General features: G+C 48.1%; 1 protein-coding gene across 1 annotated transcript in view; it reads left to right on the top strand.

The window, feature by feature from the left end:
• Positions 1 to 523: 523 nt before the first annotated feature.
• The window catches only part of LOC118094828 (trafficking kinesin-binding protein 1), a 59,422-nt gene continuing 40,939 nt past the window's right edge, over positions 524 to 19,006 (top strand). The window contains exons 1-4 of the mRNA XM_088655672.1: positions 524 to 665; positions 4,667 to 4,829; positions 10,954 to 11,210; positions 16,858 to 17,052. The gene's annotated coding sequence lies outside the window, so the exon portion shown is untranslated. The remainder of the gene's footprint in view (positions 666 to 4,666; positions 4,830 to 10,953; positions 11,211 to 16,857; positions 17,053 to 19,006) is intronic.

Below are 19,006 nucleotides of genomic sequence, written 5' to 3'. Positions count from 1 at the left end.
TAATTTCTTAGTGAATTGGTTGGTGATGTGTACAGGTATTGTATTTTTTTTCCCCTTTCAAATGTATTGCATTTTCTTTATTTTTCTGTTAGGTGTTTATGTTGGAAAAAGAAAATTAATTAATTAAAAGAAACCAAAAATGTTGGAAGCAAGCTTTCAGTTTTGACAACACTCAGGATAGGTGTGAATGCTCCAAAACTAAGAAAAAGCACCGAGGCAACAACACCAGCAGCACTGGATATTCTTTAAAATAAATATTATAAATACAGATATGGGAAATACTGGAGGTGGGGAGTTTGTAATGAAAAATAAATAAATATGAAAGCATTTTCCTGCTTGACAGGATCACAAACTCTGTCACTTACCTGGTCCCGCCCCCGCAGCAAAGCCAGATATTGCACACGAACAAATCAGAGGTTCGGGGAATAAGGTTCCAGCTAGGGACTATAAATAACCTCGTTTGCTCCCGTCTGGACTACAATTCCCAGCAGGCAGTGTGGCCAGCCCTCTCTGCCTTCGCACCTGCTGGCGGAGAGGCTTTGTTCACCAGGCTGGAGGAAAGAGAAAGAAAGGAGAGGCGAAAGTTTCCAGCAGTTCATTCTGGGCTGTATCAGGCGCAGGGAGGAGGAGGAGGAGGAGAACTTCGGGCACAAGAAGAGGTTAAAGTAAGTCAAATTTGCTTACTCTGTGATTTTTTTGATTTTTTTTGCTAAAGCAGCTAACTTGCAAGAGAAGAAGGGAAGAATAAAAGGGATGGGTGTGTGTGTTTTTATAACGGCAGGAAGAGGGATGTACATGGCTGTACACTGAATTTGCAAGCATCCCAAGGGCCTCGCCTAAGGTTTAGGCTGGAGGTATATGTGTGTGTTGTTTTAAGTGGGACCCTCTGCCTTGAGCCGCTGCAGGACAGACAGGAATTCAACAGGTGCAGCTTCCCCATAACTCCCCATCGCCATGACAGGGGACAGCGGTTGAGGAACTGTTGTCTTTCATGTTGGCTATGAAAAGCAGGGGCAATCTTCTCACAGAAAAGAGTAGTCGTAGAAAGAAAAAAGGATAAACCCTTAAGTTTTCACAGCCCCCCCCCCCACACCTTAGGATCTCATCACTCGACAAAAGTTCTGCAAACTTGTATGGAACACATAGGATAGAAACTCGGGGGAAGTGAGGATCTGTGAGCTAAAAGAGATCAGCAATGTTTGGGTTGTTCAGATGTCAGCGCTAACATTCCCAGATCCTCGCCACCTCCCCTCCACCCCAAATGCACACAAAGAAGTTTTGCCTTTTCTTTCCATTTGTGCAAAGCAACAATAGAAAAGAAGATAGTGGGAAATGTCCTGTCCGTCCCCCGTCTCCCCTCCCCCCCCCCCGCTATCTCCTTCCTGCGAATTAGACATGCTGCTTCTAATTTTCATTAATTTGCCTTAACTTTTTGAAAGAGAGAGAGAGAAAGCAAGAAAGAACAAGTTTGCTTCCCTTTCCCTCTTGGCTAAAAAGTTTGATTAGCCGGGACGTAGTTAATAGCTTTTCACGGTTCATTAGTAGCATTCATAATAAGGCCCCGGGCGTAATATGAATAGGCTTGCGTGCCAGAGGATGTTTCGCCAATGGCGGGAGGGGAGGTGGGGGTTTCACATTGGATGACTTTGGTGGGCGCTCAGCCTTAGCCAGCAGAAGTGGCTGCTGTGTCCCAGGCAGCCCAGAACTGTGTGGCAGAATCGATCCTTCGGGATCATTGGGAATGTTCGGAAAAAACAGTCTTAATATCGAGTTCAGAGCAGTGGTCCATCTGGCTGGCAGAAGCTCTCCAGGGTTTCAGGACAGGGTCTCCCCACCCGGAGATAATGGAACCTGGGAACTTTTCGGTGCACAGTTGAGATTGCAGCAGCGCATAGCTAAAAAGATGCATCGAGTCCTTTATCAGATTGCCGTCAGTTTATGCCCGGATTCTGCAGTCCCGTCGCTGCTCTGTGCATGGATAGAATGTCTTATTTGTTGAAACACTCGGCATGATAAGAATCTCTGCTTTCATTTAAAACCGTGTATATCAATTTGCTAGTCCTTAGGATTACGGGGATCGACATAGAAGTATGTAGACAGGGCAGTGTGCAGTCTGCAAAATAAGAATGGGGCCATGCAGGAATTCCAGGTGACGTTGTAGGACTTCAGCATTCTGTACAACTCATTGTCTCTGTTCCCCATTTCTTGTAATGGCTCCTAAATCAAACTGGTGGGGTTTTTTTTGTGGCAGGTGGTATTTCTCTTTTCTCCTTTCACTACCCCCCTGACTCCTTGTTTAGACAATGGCCAAGCATTTTATTCTGGGTGCAGTCAGCTTGGAGCTATTAAGCAGTTGATTTTTTTTCCTGGCTGGCAGGGAGACTGCTATTTGGCAACAGGTACATTGGCTTAAGGGCAAGAAGGCTGGCACCTGGGGGTGGCTCCACGGGCTGAGCGCAGACTGCTATGTTGACACCAAGAGCGTCAAAGATGTACATCGCTTTGAATGCTGCTAAAGAACTATGCAAACTCTGCTGCCGCACAGAATTCTTCAGCAGACAGAATAGAAAGGCGTCTACTTCTTGGCTATAGAGAAAGCTGATCTTTCCATTGTTTTCATTGGCGAAAATACACACAGAGAGACATTAGCACTGAAAACGAAGAAATGCCAGGCTACATGGGAGCTATCCAGGATTTTTGTGCCCCAGGTGAAGTCTCCAGAGGGGCACCAATGAGGCTCCCAGCCACACACACACCTCTCTCTCTGTGTGTGTGTGTGTGTGCAAATGTGTGTGTGCCAAACTGGGTCTTTAACCTGGGTGAAATAAAGCCTGGTTTTGCCCCTGATGCCAGGACAGTCTAGGGTTCACTGGCCCAGTTAAACCGCAGCAGTGGAGTCTCCGTACTCCTCAGTGAGCCTGACGTGGAAGTTGCTCTAGAGTAACACTGGCCTCCTGTTCTTCAGATGTTTTCTTACAGGCCTGGCTGGCCTCCTTGCAGCAGGGATGTAGAATCTGTGGCCCTCAATGTCCCCACTGTGGAAGGAAGTATGGATCCAGAATTGGCCACCACAGTCACTTATGGGCTCATTGTGAAAACCGTGTTTATGGAAGACAATCTTACTCGGCTACGAGTGATCGCCAAAGAGAATTAGACCACAACTCCTATCAGCTCCAGCCTGAAAGACAATGGTCAGGGATGATGGGAATTGTAGTCTAAGAACATCTAGAACAGGGGCCAGCAACCTTTTTCAGCCGTGGGCCGGTCCACCGTCCCTCAGACCATGTGGTGGGCCAGACTATATTTTGAAAAAATAAAATAAATGAACGAATTCCTATGCCCCACAAATAACCCAGAGATGCATTTTAAATAAAAGCACACATTCTACTCATGTAAAAACACCAGGCAGGCCCCACAAATCACCCAGAGATGCATTTTAAATAAAAGGACACATTCTACCCTGTTTCTCATATTTTAAGACATACCCATAAAATAAGTCATAGCAGGACTTTTAAGCATTCAAGGAATATAAGCCATACTCCGAAAATAAGACATAGTGATAGGCGCAGCAGCAATGCCGGCCACGGCAGGAGGAGGAGGAAAAAAATAAGACATCCCTTGAAAATAAGCCATAGTGGGTTTTTTTGAGGAAAAAATAAATATAAGACGTGTCTTATAATATGAGAAACACGGTACTCATGTAAAAACACACCAATTCCCGGACCATCCACAGACCGGATTGAGAAGGCGATTGGGCCACATCCAGCCCATGGGCCTTAGGTTGTCTCCCCCTGATCTAGAAGGTCACAGGTTCCCCAACCTGCCTTACAGGTCTAGTAGTTTGGCCAGAGAGCTGGCGGTTAGTGGGTGGCTGAATCCTATCAGCACCAAGCCCTGGCAATCACCTAAATAAGCCGCCCAGAGTGGCTGGGGAAACCCAGCCAGATGGGCAGGGTATGAATAATAAATTATTATTAGTAGTATTAAAACAAAACAAAACAACAACAACAACAACAACAACAACAACAACAACAAATTGCTGTGGAAATGTGGAGAACTGAATTAAAGTTTGGAAAAATGAAAGACACCAAAACCAACATATTCATCCTTAACAATGGCCACTGGTCAGCATTTGGCCAGATCAGGCACCAGCTCAGAAGAGCTAATACCAGGCACCCCCAAACTGCAGCCCTCCAGATGTTTTGGCCTACAACTCCCATGATCCCTAGCTAACAGGACCAGTGGTCAGGGATGATGGGAATTGTAGTCCAAAACATCTGGAGGGCCGAAGTTTGGGGATGCCTGGCTTAATACCTTGACCAGACTGTGTTGCCATTTGCCACCCTCCTCTCTGGTACCCGAGATAGATGTCTTAGCAGTGGGTAGGCAGCAATGCAGGTTTCGGCTCCCTTCCACCATGGCTGCCCGTCATTTTAATTTACCCCAAATGTAGTGCTCTGGCCCACAGATATGCAAAAGTTGGTGTTGCTGCTTCTGCTGTGGCAGAATAAATGGGGCCCATGCGCAGCCCTGGCTGAAGGCTTCCCAGAAGCCTTGTGCCAGCCCTGAAAGGCCAGGCCGGTCAGCCTCTGCCCATGGATTGGGAGGGGGGGTGCTATCTTGTCCTCTGCCTCAGGCAGCAAAATGTCTTGGGCTCTCCCTGCAGGCAGAGCGAACATGCCAACAGGAACCAGGCCAAGTAAAGCTGCAAAGCCACACATCGCTGGCAGCCAAGGAATCTGAGAGCTGACTCACGGACGACACCAGCTCATTCCCAAGGGGAGAAAGACACCGGAGCCTGCAGAGGGACAAAGACGAAGAGCAGCACGGTCTGTGCCCTTCCTTCTCCTAGAGCTGTTAAGATGGGGGAAAGGGAGGCTGGGAGGGAGGAATGGACGGGTGGGATGGACATTGCTGGCTGCAATTTGGAACATCCAGTATGCCGGCCGGTCGGTGGGGAACCTTTGGCACTCTAGACATTGCTGGACTACAACTCCCTGACTGTTAGCCAGACTGGCAGGAGCTGATGGGTTTTAGAGTCCGACAACATCCGAAGGGCTGCAACCTGTGCACATCCCCGAGGTGTGGAGTCCTGGCTTGTCCTGTTATCCCACCTGACAGCAAACGTCCCACACTGAGAGGTTGGTTGGCTGCCAAGATTCCCACTCCTGAGGCTGCACAGTTTTCTCTGCCAGTGCAGCCCCTCTGTTTGCAGACAGGAAGCTCAGGAAGACTCCTGCCGGCTTCTTGCTTTGCACCATTAGACGGGCTTTGCTGCAGCATGCCCAGATCACGTGGATGTCATTTTGCCCTTGTAAGCGAAGTCGCTGTGTAGCTTTCTAGGCCACAGCATGAGATGGGCCGGGGCAGGGTGGAGTTAAATAATTGATTCTTAAAGAAAAGGAATTGGAGGGGGGAAATGTTTTATTTTAAAAGGGGGCAAACTGTATCTTTCCCCCCCAGGGTAGCGGTTAGAGTGTTCCATTGGGACAGAGTGGAAGAGAATCTTTTGCCTGTGGGTCAAATTAAGCCTGTTAGGACTCCCCTGTTGGCCCATGAGGTCATTAGGGTGAATACATGACATCAAAAGTGTGACAGGTAAAGACGGGGGTTTAGATGAAAGACGCTTTGCAGGCCCTGACAATCAGCCGGTGGGAGGTGCCTGCAAAGCACTTTGTGCAGCATTTCCCCAAGTGTTGCCCACAGGTCTTCCCAAGAGTCAACCGGCAGCTCATTGTCAATGCCTGGATAGCGCTGCATGCAAGACTTCTCCCAGGGCTGATAACCTGTAGAATTTTGGTGCTAGGAAGTAGTGCCTGCCTGATTTTATTTCAGAGCACATGGGGACAAAACAGGCCAGCTGATGCCATTGTGACATCAGGTGATTGGCAGCTGTGTGGCCCCACCCACATGCCAAAGGGGGCCCTGCGGAGGTGTGTGGAGATCAGGGCTGCCCAAGACATTTGGCCACCTGAGGCACACCACAAAATAGTGACCCCCTTCCCCAGACTGGGAAGAAGTTATAAGTGAACATCTACATTGGGAACAAAGTGGGAATTGAATCCACCTTACCTGAAGTTTGAAGTGGGAATCCAAGGCCGTTGTGGGGAGAAAAAGGGCCTGCTCTGAATTGCACCAGGTGGGTGCAGACCCCAAGAGTCCCTAGAGGGCAGTCCCTGCCATTTGCTCCCTAGGGGTGGGAGGAAACCAGCAGCACCTCCTCTTTCCCAAGAGTTCCCTGTAGAGGCAGCACTGTGGGGGCTGCCAAGGAGAAGGCAGATCCAGGCGCCAAGGAATTTGCCACAGCTGTTGCTGCTACTGCAGCAGTGGGCAATTCATTCCCTGGAAGCCAGATCTGCTGTCCCTGTGGCTCCTGCCACCCGAGGCAACCACCTCACCTTGCCTCATAGGTGGGATGGCCCTGATTGGGTCTGCCAGCCAGATCCAATTCCTCACTCCTCGGACTGAGACCTGTGTAGGAATGACCACCGGGCGTGAGGCACACTACCACCCACAGGCAAGCCGCAGCTGTCTGAACGCCATGCCCTCGGTCTAACCTTTTGCTTTCTTAGTACAGTGGTACCTCGGTTTACAAACACAATTGGTTCCGGAAGTCTGTACTTAACCTAAAGCGAACTTTCCCATTGAAAGTAATGGAAAGTGGATTAATCTGTGCCAGACAGGTCCGCGGAGTACTTAAACTGAAAATACTAGAACTGAGGTGTACTGCATGACTGTAGTCTGCCGTGCCCTGTCTGTGACCTGTTTGTCTCCTTTCGGTTAAAGGGGAAAGTGATGCTGTGGAAACAGGTACCAAAATAACTTTGTACCAGCCCACAACCTCATGATTGGAGGATGTGTAAAGGGCACAGTCCAAAATGTATCTGACTGGTTTTGCATATTGTGCTAATAAAAGGAGCCTCTGCCGAGCTAGCAATCAACAACTCCCGCCTTACGCCCTTCACTTCAGACCTGGGAGACCGCCCTGAAGCTCCCTGGGTGACCTTGGGCCAGTCGTCATCTCTTTAGCCTAACCTACCTCACAGGATTGTTGTTGAAGATGCAGTGGGAAGGCGCAGCTGCTGTAAAGAAAGGTGGGGTAGGAAAGTGATACCTAAAGGACAGCTGTGCCATGCCGGCTATTGTGGACTCAACACAGTGGGATACACTCCTAGTAAAAGCACAATATCCCACCCAAGTGTGGAAGAAAGCCCATTGCAAACCCACTTGGTGCTGATGGCAGAAGAGCAATTATTCAGTTTGCTCTAGGATCCTGGGAGCACACTAGGACTGCGGACTTAGCAGTGTTCAGAATCTGTTGTTTAAGAACCTCGGCTTAGCTGATGGGAAGGCCCCACCTCTGCTTCTGGAAGGAGAAGGAATTGAATTTCAGCCGAAGTTCTAAGCGGGAGACAGCTGTCTGAGAGCATCTGATAATAACCCACCCTGCTCATGATGCCTTGTGGCTCCAAATGGCAGTCACAAGGAAGACGAGGAAGAGGAGCGGCCATTGGCTCGGGTAATAAACAAACATGATGGGATGAGGCCTTCGTGCCCTAGGAGAGAGTTTCTGTCAGGGAGGTGCCCTTGTCGTAAAAGGCTCCTTTATTGCCCTTCTCCAGATATAAACAGGACACGTGAGTTCAGTTGAGCTCTGTGGAGAAAAGCTTGGGTTCCTCTTTTGGTTGGCTAGTGGATCTCATTGCCAGGGGCTTGGAGGCTTTGAAATTGGGCCCAGAGGCAGACTGGCAGCCAGTGCAGCTGCTTCGAGACAGGTGGAAACAAATGGAAAGAAGACAAAGTCCCGACCAGAGAAGAATAGCAGATTAAGTTGATGGGTTATGCCAAAATGGCAAAAATGACCGGAAGAATCAGGAATCAGGAAGACCAAAATTTTAATAAGAAATGGTGGGAATTGATAATTCACCTTAAAAACCATTGTAAACGGTTAAAATCATTAGCAGAATTGGAATAACACTTGTAGTTTAATGGACAATTTTGGATATAATGGAGATGTAAAAGATTTGGATTATAAGAAAAGATGAAGGAGGAAATGATTAATAATAGGACCCACAAAGGGGAGGAGCGAAGTCCAGCAGATTTTATGTTGTATGTTGGATATGTGATTGTAAAATTCTAATTTGAAGAACCAAAGAAATAAATTTATTTAAAAAATAAAACAGATAGGTGGAAACAAAAGATGGATCTGCTTCACCCGAGCCCTTCTTTGTGTGTGTCCCCCCCTTTATGGGAGGTTTGGAGGGATGGGCAATGCAAGAGCCTTTTCAGTGGTGGCCCCTTGCTTGTGGAGTGCTCTCTCCAGGGAGGCGTGTCTGGTGCATCTTTATTTTTAGGCACCTTTACCTGAGATTCTGGGCCCTTAATTTGAAGGGTGGTATTATGGTCTGCATAGCTGTGTTTTTGTTTAACCTTGCAAGTAGTTTAGTCCTCAAATCTGCTTGCTCAAGACACAAGCAAGGAGAGAATGAACAGAATTGCAGGGGGGGGGGGAAAGGAAGCGCTAAGGAATGATTTAACTCAGGAGCTGACACTCCCCGCTAGTTCCATATTTTGATCTGCATTCTCTCTCTGGAGCCTCGTGACCTAGGGAGGAAAGTCCACCTTCCTTCAGCCTTGCCACCTGGTACGTGATGTTTTACGCATCTGCAACAACCCTCACTCCCAGGTGACACCCGCAGCTGTTTGTGCTGTAAATCCAGCGCAAGACCAGCAATAAATCTCCAATGTTGTGCCAATGTCCAAGTGGGTACGCCCTAGCCAGGAAAGCAACCTCAAACAGCTCATTTCGTTTTGTTCCTACATAAAGAACTGCCAACCTAGCAGTTTGAAAGCATGCCAGTGCAAGTAGATAAACAGGTACCTCTGTGGCAGGATGGTAAATGGCGTTTCCGTGCGCTCTAGTTTCAGTCACGGTGTTCTGTTGTGCCAGAAGCGGTTTAGTTATGCTGGCCACATGAGCTGTCTGTGGACAAACGCCGGCTCCCTCAGCCTGAAAGCGAGATGAGTGTCGCAACCCCATAGTTGCCTTTGACTGGACTTAACCGTCCAGGGTCCTTTACCATATATATATATATATATATATATATATATATATATATATATAGGTAAAGGGACCCCTGACCATTAGGTCCAGTCGTGACCGACTCTGGGGTTGCGCGCTCATCTCGCATTATTGGCCGAGGGAGCCGGCGTATAGCTTCCAGGTCATGTGGCCAGCATGACAAAGCCACTTCTGGTGAACCAGAGCAGCACATGGAAACACTTTACCTTCCCGCTGTAGCGGTTCCTATTTATCTACTTGCACTTTGACGTGCTTTCGAACTGCTAGGTTGGCAGGAGCTGGGACCAAGCAACGAGAGCTCACCCCATCACAGGGATTCGAACTGCTGACCTTCTGATCACCAAGCCCTAGGCTCAGTGGTTTAACCCACAGCGCCACCTGGGTCTATATATATATATATATATATATAGAGAGAGAGAGAGAGAGAGAGAGAGAGAGAGAGAGAGAGAGAGAGAGAGAGAGAGAGAGAGAGAGAGATACCAGGAGCACCTTGGAAGAGGAAGAACAGGATGCCCTGCCTTTGGTGCCTTGAAAGTTTATCTGGCAAAGTGACAGGGAACCAAGTTGATGTCAAGCTGCCGGTTTATTATTTTTGTCTGTCTGTCTGTCTGTCTGTCTGTCTGTCTGTCTGTCTGTCTGTCTGTCTGTTCACCTGTCTTTCACTTAAGGCATTCATTCACTCACTCACTCACTCAAGGAATTCCCCAGGGTTCAGTTCCCCACTTTGGAGGAAAGTCTCTGAACATTGGAGAGGTCGCTTTATTTGATCTTTACTGTCAAACCACATAAATCAGGGGCTGCGTACAGTCACGCCATATATACAATGCACATTTTCTCTTCAAGACTCCTGGGAACTGTAGTTTGTTCAGTGTGCTGGGAATTGTAGCTCTGTGAGGGGCAACCGACAAGGGTCAGGCAAAAACTTTCCTCTGCAACTAGGCCTTTAACTACCTGTGGCCTTTTGGAAGTGAGTGGGATGTTTTTAATGTATTCATTTCCCCCCCTCCATTGGTTTTAAAGTATCTATGTGAATTTGTTTGTTAGCTTGGTTTATTGGTTGCTTGGTTGTAAGTCACTTTGGGTTCTTCTGGGCAAGGTAAAGTGACTAATAAATTTAATAAATAACAATACTAATAAAACTAGGCAGTAGGATAGCTCAGTCGGTTAGAGTGTGGTGCTGATAACACTAAGGTTGCAGGTTCAATCCCCATAAGGGACAGCTGCAGATTCCTGCATCGCAGGGGGTTGGACTAGATGATTCTCAGGGTCCCTTCCACAATTCTTTAATCTCTATGAAAATTTATGAACTACCATTTGCAGGATTCTTCGGTTGAGGGAGGGAGAAATGTGTTTTAAATGTAGGGTTGCCACCTGTCCTGCATAATACAGGATTGTCCCGTATTTCAATGTAAAATGCTACGTTCTGTATTGATGCAGTTTTGTCCTGCATTTTCAGGTCTCTCTCTCTGTCTCTCTCTCTCTCAAGTTAGGGATCCTCTCCAGATGCATGTCTTTGAAAGGGTGTGTGAAAGGTCATGCATTTAAGCTCTGGGTAGCCAAGCACAGACAGATTTGCAGATTCATGTGTGTGTGTGTGTGTGCATGTGTATGTGTGACAAATTCCTGAGGGGCCATCCTGTTAGGCTGCAATGGGTTGCTCTGAAGTCACTTCGGTACGTTGCCACTCGGAACGAGTGCCAGCTCATCCTTCTCCCAGAGCTCGGCGGTGGTGGCGGCACTGGCGATGGAAACAGGGACATTCCGGGTTCAAATCAGAAGCTGGGATGATAGCTTTCATAATTCTGGGACTGTCCCTGCAAAAACAGGACGCTTGGAGGGTATGCTAACTCTGCTTCTTTTCCTTTCCCCAGGTGTGGAGCAGAGGTAGAGTCCTGCACCATTCTCCCTTACCCACGCCTGGTACTGTGTTGCGCACGTGAAAGCTACATCCTGCCCCCCCCCCCCGTGACACCAGCCAAACTGGACACATCAGCTTTGGAGCAGGCACAGCCAGGCCGGAGCCTTCCTGATAGTAACCAGCCCGTTTTCCTCCTCAGCGAAGCACCGGCGGCTTCTGCCTCAACCCCGGGTGGGCGACGGAAGCAACATGATGCAACCACCCTCACTGGTGGGTACTGCCAGGGGAGCACGCCTGTATTTTGACAGCCAACCTTTCTTCACAGGGAACTCTGGGAAGTGCAGCTCTGTGAGGGGAACAGGGGTCTCCTCACAACACTTAGCCCTCTTAACAAACTACAGTTCCCAGGATTCTTTGGGGGAAGCCATGCTATCGGAGAGTGCTATTCTTTCCTCAGGGAATTCCGGAAAATGTAGTTTTAGAAGGAGGGCAGCGCTAGAGATGTACAGTAAAGGATTCTTGGAAGCCTCCTGCAATTCTCGGTGTGTGTGTGTGTGTGTGTTGGAAGAAGCCTTAGCTGTTAAATGAGTATAAATTCAATATACAGTGGAACCTTGGTTCTCGAATGGCTTAGTTGACAAACAAATCAGCTCCCGAACGGCAAAAACCTGGAAGTAAGTGTTCCGGTTTCCGAACGTTTTTCAGAAGCCGAACGTCCGCCGCAGCTTCTGCTTGAGTGCAGGAAGCTCCTGCAGCCAATCAGAAGCCGCGCCTCGTTTTTCGAATGCTTCAGAAGTCGAATGGACTCCCGGAACAGATTATATTCAAGAACCAAGGTACCACTGTAAAGTTGTATATGCCCTTTAAAAAAGCACTCAGAATAAGTCCTATTTTACTCAGAAGGAATTGAACTGGAATAGTTTATTTTTCATGCGTTCTTATTCAGCGCAATCTTATGCATGCCTACTCAGAAGTAAGGGGTATTCATGTGAAATGTGTTAAGACAGTCCTGTTGCATTTGGGGGGGGGCATCCTGCTCATTCTTCTCAGTGGGGCTCAGGACATCTCCTCTGACGGTACCACCGCAGCCAGAAATATTATCTCACACATTACAACAGCATAAAGAGGAAGGTCCATATTATTATCTTTGCATTGCAAGTTCAGGACTAAGGCTGAGATAACAGCAACTTGCCCAAAGTTTATGCTTGGGGTGCAATTTGAGCCAGGGACTTCCTGGTTCACAGCTTGCCCACTTAAACTCTCCACTATTACACAAGTGCTCTTTAGGGAATGGAAGGGCTTTGCACTATCTTCAGTTAAGGAAATGAAATGATGCTTTATGGAAACATAACCTTTCTGCCAACAGCAGGGACAGTCCCAAAGTTGGGGTCCTTATCCTATTTGGCCCATGCTCCAACCCAGAAAACCTGGAATCTTAACTCGATGCCTACTGGAGACACACACACACACACACACACACGGCAATTTCTATCCACTTGTAAATATGATGGCAACTGACTTAGGAAAAAATACCATCCCAGGCTGCTGCTATGCATTTTACAGTAGCTTTATTGACAGCAAGGATGGAGAACTGGAGGCACTCTGGGTGCTGCTGGACTTTTGTCCAATGGCGACCGGCGGTCATGCCAGTTAGGGTTGATTGGCGTTCAACAAAACCAGTAGGTTGAACTTGCAACTTCCTCAACCCTGTTTTACAGCACGGAGAGTGCGTCACCGCCTTCTGCAGTTTGCAGATCATGACGCAGAAGTGGCTGGCTTAAAAGTTTGCAGCTGTAGATGTAATGCAACCAGGACGGCGAAACAAGAACTGCAGCAAGCAAGAACTCCAGCTCTTATAAGTCACACCGATTTCATAGAATTGTAGAATTGGAAGGGACCTTGAGCGTCATCTAGTCCTGCGATGCAGCAATCTTTTGCCCAGCATGGGGCTTGAACCCACAACCCTGAAATTAAGGGTCTTGTGCTCTACTGACTGAGCCATCCCAGCTTTAAAATGGACTTTAGAGTTGTGTAGGAACATGGCTTAGGACTGTTTGTAAGGGAGGCAGAATTTAGTGGTTGCAACATTTCCCCTGCACAAAATTGCAGCGATGGGAAGCCTGTTGAATTTCTACCCGTTGTGTAACTGTTAGAGCAGGCATCCCCAAACTGTTTAGGCCTACAACTCCCATGATCCCTAGCTAGCAGGACCAATGGTCAGGGAAGATGGGAATTGTAGTCCAAAACACCTGGAGGGCCGAAGTTTGGGGATGCCTGTGTTAGAGATACAGGAACCTTGCTAGGGTGAAGAGAAAGGTGGCAAAGAGAGACAATCCTGCCTGTGGACAGGGGATTCGCCAGAAAACTCTGGTTCCAGCAGCTGTGGCAGTTCTCAATCTTTGCTACCTTAAAGAAGCTCTGAACAATTCCCTGTAGGAAAGGGAACCCAGATCCTGAGAACAGTCTTCACAAGTACAGACCTGCAGCTCTCCAGGAGATCAGGCTGTGCCACTCCCTGCAAACATAGCTGGTTTGGCTCCAATCACGCCTAAGTTGGCAACTTCTGATTAAAATGAAATCGAACCATCGTGCCTGGGTGGAGCCGATATGGAAAAAAAGGATGTCTGTTTGCCATTGGGACTAGTGCTGGCAAGCACAATGGGCTGTGCTGAGTCTGTCTTTCAGTTTGAGCTGCCCTGCTTTCCCCAATGAATCATTCTCCACCGGCTGCCGCCTGTTAAAATGAGGCTCACAGGATACGGGACAACTGTGGACCTTCCTTCCATGTGGATTTCTAAGGTCTCTGTGTAGCACAGGGAGGCACATGTGGCCCTCCAGATGTTGATGGACTACTGCGGCTCTCATGCTTGGGACCAGTTTGACCTATGAGATCGCCTTACCATCACGTGTGCCCACGCGACCGCTTCCATCAGTGGAATTGGCACTGCCACTGGTGCCGCATAATACCTGTGCCGCATTGGTAAGAACTCGGTCATTTGGCATGGCAGCACCTGAAGTGTAGGTGGGTACCCATGAGGCAAGACACAGTCATAACAGCAAGAACCTTTATTGAACTGGACAAGAGGGGCAAAGCAACTGCTTATATACATTTCTGAAGGCCTGGGCCACTCCAACTCCCAACGCGATTGGCTGTCTAAACTTCCAAGCTGCGAATCATGGCTCAAGAGTTTAAGGGCCAATGGCAGAGGCCCAAATCCTGAAATGTTCTGTGATTGGATATCATGTATCGAATCAGAACACAGGGGCTCAGATTCCTCAAGCTCAGCCCACTGAATACATAACAGCACCGACACTTTGGCACTCCCTGCCTATGGATATCAAGCAGGCATCTTCAATGTGCTCTTCTTAGCGGCGGTTGGAAGGATTCTTATTTAAACAAGCCTACCTAAACGCTTAGAAAGCTGAGTCAATTTATAATCTGCCTTGCTATTTTAACTCTTGTATGTTTTAAAGTGTTGTTGCAGTTTTTAATATTGATTTTATTGTTTTCTCTTTTTGCAAACCAATTTGAGGTTTTGTTTTGGGTTGTTGTTGGTTTTTTTTTTTCAATCAAGCAGTGTATAAATATTATTAAATAAGCAAATGAGCCTTGAAGGTTGCTCATGCAGGCTAGGGTTGAACATTGGTTAAAATCCAATGACATTTGGCAGCACATGTGTGCCTGGTTCTGCCCAACTTTTCGTGGGCCTGCCGCAGCCTTGGGAAGGCCCAGCAGGGCCCACCACAGCTGCAGAATATTGAGGGAGCTTGACCCCCTCCTTGAATTTTTTTTGGGGGGTTCAGCCCCCCCGCCTCCCCCCAATGGCACCCCTGTTTGGCAGGCCTCTGTGGTATAGCCACAGGCTCTTGTGATCCTTCTGCCAAGCGTTAGAACATAGCTCTGCTTTCCGAAAACTGACGCGGAGTAAGGGCAAAGCACCATATATTTAAAGCGCTATGATACCTTGGCTTCCCCCAAAGCATTCCGGGAGCTGTGGTTTGTTAAGAGGGCTGAGAGGGCTTTTTTTGAGGGGAGATGCCTATTCCCCTCACAGAGTTACAATTCTCAGAGTGGTTTCACAGTCAACCCCTCTTTTCAAGAAACACTGAGAATTGTAGCTCTGAGGGGAATAGGGATCTTCTCACAGCCTCTCAGTACTCATAACAAGCTACACTTCCCAGGATGCTTTGGGGGAAGCCATGGCTGTTCAAAGTGGTATCATGGAGACATAACTCTGCAAGGCAATCCTGCTGTGTTTTACATCCTGGGTGTAAAACATTCCTTGAAGAATCCCATACTCCTTGAAGAAAGATGGAAAATGGAGGCCACTGTTAATCAACTTTCTCTCATGAGCTGAGGAGCTTGGAGCATAGCTGCCAAGTTTTCCCTTTTCTCGCGAGGAAGCCTATTCAGCATAAGGGAAAATCCCTTAAAAAAAGGGATAACTTGGCAGCTATGGCTTGGAGGCAGATAATATCCTTTAAGGGAGCTGGATGGGGTTTGAGAGCGTGATCAGCAGCCTTCAACTGCGTGATGCCAACCAGATGGAAGGCACCAGCTGGCATCTGCGGTGGCTGTTGCACAAGGCAGCCCGCTCTTACTGCTGCCTCTTGCTAAACCAGTTTTGCAGCTTTTCAGAACAGTTACAAAACCTTGCAGCAGCTGCTTGGCTGAAAACAAGGTTGGATGAGTTTTCACACACAGGAGCAGCAACTCCTCATTCAAACCAACTTCCGTCCCCTCTGGAATAGTTGTTACCTGCCTCCGGTTCTCTCCCTCTGAAAACCTCCAATTTCTTTCTCGCTGCGTTTTCTATCCACATCTGCCCACAAGGAGGCAGCAGTTCTCTTTCAGTAGTAGAGAAAGCAGCGATTTATTGCTGGTTGAAGAGGCAAAGAAAAATCAGAGCTGTCTTTGCAATTGCTAGACTAGAGACTCTCGAAAAAGGGGACGCGTGTGGCCCTTCTGCACACCCTCACGCTCCAGGTTTAGCAATTACAGAAAGTGGGTCGGAATTAGTATTGTGGATTTATTGCATTGCAGAAAATTTCCTATACCATGCTAATTATTCCAGATCTCAAGCAAGTGAGTCAACTCACACATTGCAAAGGAAGCCACTCACCCCCAAAAGTTCTTTTTTTAAAAAGAAAGAAAAGACTTCCATATTTTTATGGAATGTATGTATGCATTACATTTATATCTCACCTTTCTTTCAAGGAGCTCAAGGTAGTATCTCTCTCCTTTCCCATTTTATCCTCACACAACAACCCTGCGAGGTAGGTTAGGATGAACGCCTATGACTGGCCCAAGGCCACCCAGGGGATTTCACGGCTGAGTGGGGATCTGAACCCTGGTCACCCTAATCTGACGCGCTAACCACATTGCCACACTGAGCTAGATGATTCTGTATGTTCTGCAGAGCCACGGGTGCCCCATTCCTGCAGCAAGGACTCTCCCAGGTTGGATAGCCAGGTTGGGTGGGGAAGGGCAGGGTTCCTGCACACCCCTTAATTGTTGTGTAGAAGGGGGGGGGTTTAGCAAGTCCCCTTATCCTCTCCCCTCCATCCCTTGTTTCCGCAGGCAGAGAACGCCAAAGCCATGTTTTTACCGGCAGAAACATGTAACATTTCCAGCTTGGCTTCCAAGGTGATGAACATCGCAGGTCAAGTTCCTGACAGCCTATATTCCAAAGCAGGACCCATTGTTCCAATCACTTCACTTCCTCCCAAGAAAATTCTGAAGGAATTTGTCACAAAATATAAACAAGGGGATATAAACCCAGTATCTGCTTTGCATCAGTTTGCACGAATGCAGCACGTACAGCTTGAATTAAATTAAAGACCAAAGACCCCTTTTCTCTCCTTCGCAAATCCTTTTTTGGCCGAAGCCGTAATATTTCTCTACTCTTCCCCACAGAGCTCTGCAGTTGCACCAATGTCCCTGAGGTTGAAATCATCAGCCTCCTGGGAGAGCAGCTGCCCCTGTACCAACTCCGGGCAGACACCGTGTTTGGGTACGACCACGGCGATTGGATTCACACGCCGCTCATCGCTCTCGACGCTGCTAGCAGCCTCACTCCGCAGCAGACTGAGGAGACCCTGGAGTATTTCTGTAAGTGACCTCCAGGGGAACCGGGACTCTAGGGGGCGTACGCACACCGCGGGATAATGTGAACACAGTCCCTGATGCAGGTGACTTTTCAGGGTACTGTACATATGATGTCACCCTCTCCATGTCAACCCTGTCCCACGTGATTTGTCAACCTAAAGCTCATTCTGCTAGAATGGCTATAATTTGCCTGGTGCTGAGAATGCCCTCCTCAAGTGCTCGCTGCCTCCATGTGTATGCAGAGAGTGCTTTCTCAAGTCACTTCCTGGTAGGGCAGACCTACTGGCGCTGCAGGGATGTGCCACTCTCCCTCGCCATGTTTAACTTGTCTAGGAATCCAGTAGGCAAAAGAGGAAGCAGGATGGTATCTTGGCCACCTCTGCAAAATACAGACATGGTATAGATAGGAAGGTCTGTGTATGGGTGCATTGAGGGGATAGGAATAGAGAACACGGTTGTACACTAGTCTGAAAACACACCTCCCCGTGTGTACAGACAACTCTTGAGAGCCTGTGTGGTGCAGTGGTCAGAGGGTTGGACTAGTCCAGGCATAGGCAACCTTGACTCTCCAGATGTTTTGGAACTACAACTCCCATGATTCCTGACCACTGGCTGTGTTAGCTAGGGATCGTGGGAGTTGTAGTTCCAAAACATCTGGAGAGCCAAGGTTGCCTATGCCTGGACTAGGACATGGGTAGGCAAACTAAGGCCCAGGGGTCAGATCCGGCCCATTTGCCTTCTAAATCCAGCCCGCGGACTGTCCGGGAATCAGTGTGTTTTTACATGAGTAGAATGTGTGATTTTATTTAAAATGCATCTCTGGGTTATTTGTGGGGCATAGGAATTCTTTCATTGTTTTTTTCAAAATATAGTCCGGCCCCCCAGAAGCTCTGTGGAATAGTGGACCGGCCCCCTGCTGAAAAGTTTGCTGACCCCTAGACTAGGATCTGGGTAGGCCAGACTTCAAATCCCCACTCGGCTCAAAATTTGGACAAATGTGCATTTCAAACATGGCTGCGTTTTGGTTTGCATATTCTTTTGGTAAAATGTGGATTTGGTTGGTTGGCCTTTAAATGTGAACTGAATCAAATCTCTCCGTAAGCCCTAGACACTTTTCAGTCTGGGTTTGGCACTGAAATGGCCTTGCTCACCCTGGTTGATTACCTTTACTGTGACCTTGTTGATTCTCCTTGATCCCTCTGTGGCTTTGGGTGCTATTGACCCATGGCATCATCCTGGATCCGATCTGCTGGCTTCCACATATTTTCCACAGGCTTCCAGCTTGTTTCCAGGGCTTTTCAACATCTCTGTGTGTGCAGGCAGCTGTCATCCATCTATGTGGAGTTGAGTGTTAGCAGTACGAAGATGATACCCAACACTATCTCTCAATTCCACCTGAGTTAGGAAGGGGCATTCAGATGCGGGACCAGTGTCTCAAGGCAGTAATGAGGGCCTTGAGATTGAATCCCAGTGGCTCCCGGGTTCAGGAGCCTTTTGTGGATAGAGCTGCACTTCTCCTGAAGGAGCAGGTGTGCAGCTTGAACAGGGTGATGGGGAACCCCTTCTCAGCCTAAGGGCCACATACCCTCATGGACAATCTTTTGGAGGCCAAATGGTAAAGGTTGGTGGGACCAGAGACAAAACTGGGCATGGCCAGATGAAAAAACGAGCACTGCAATAGCTGTGGCTCTTAGCTTTGTACAGCAGGTGACATCCCAGCTATAAACAACTGAGAGGTTTCTCCCTCTACTTGCCAGCCCCTGCTTTGAGATCTGCAGGAGAGGCACTGCTTGTGGTTCCACCAGTGGGAGCGATCCGTAAGGCGGTGGCACATGCCAGGGCCTTTTCTGTGGTGGCCCCTATACGTGGAACTCCCTCCCTGGGGAAGTCTGCTTCTTCCCTCTCTCTGATGGTTTTTAAATGTCAATTAAAAGCATTGCAGTTTATTCAAGCCTCT

This window comes from Zootoca vivipara, chromosome 12 (genome assembly GCF_965207765.1).
Source record: "Zootoca vivipara chromosome 12, rZooViv2.hap1.1, whole genome shotgun sequence".
NCBI classification, from domain to species: domain Eukaryota; kingdom Metazoa; phylum Chordata; class Lepidosauria; order Squamata; family Lacertidae; genus Zootoca; species Zootoca vivipara.
Note: the sequence above shows the minus strand (reverse complement) of the source record. Positions and strands in the feature narration are given on the sequence as shown.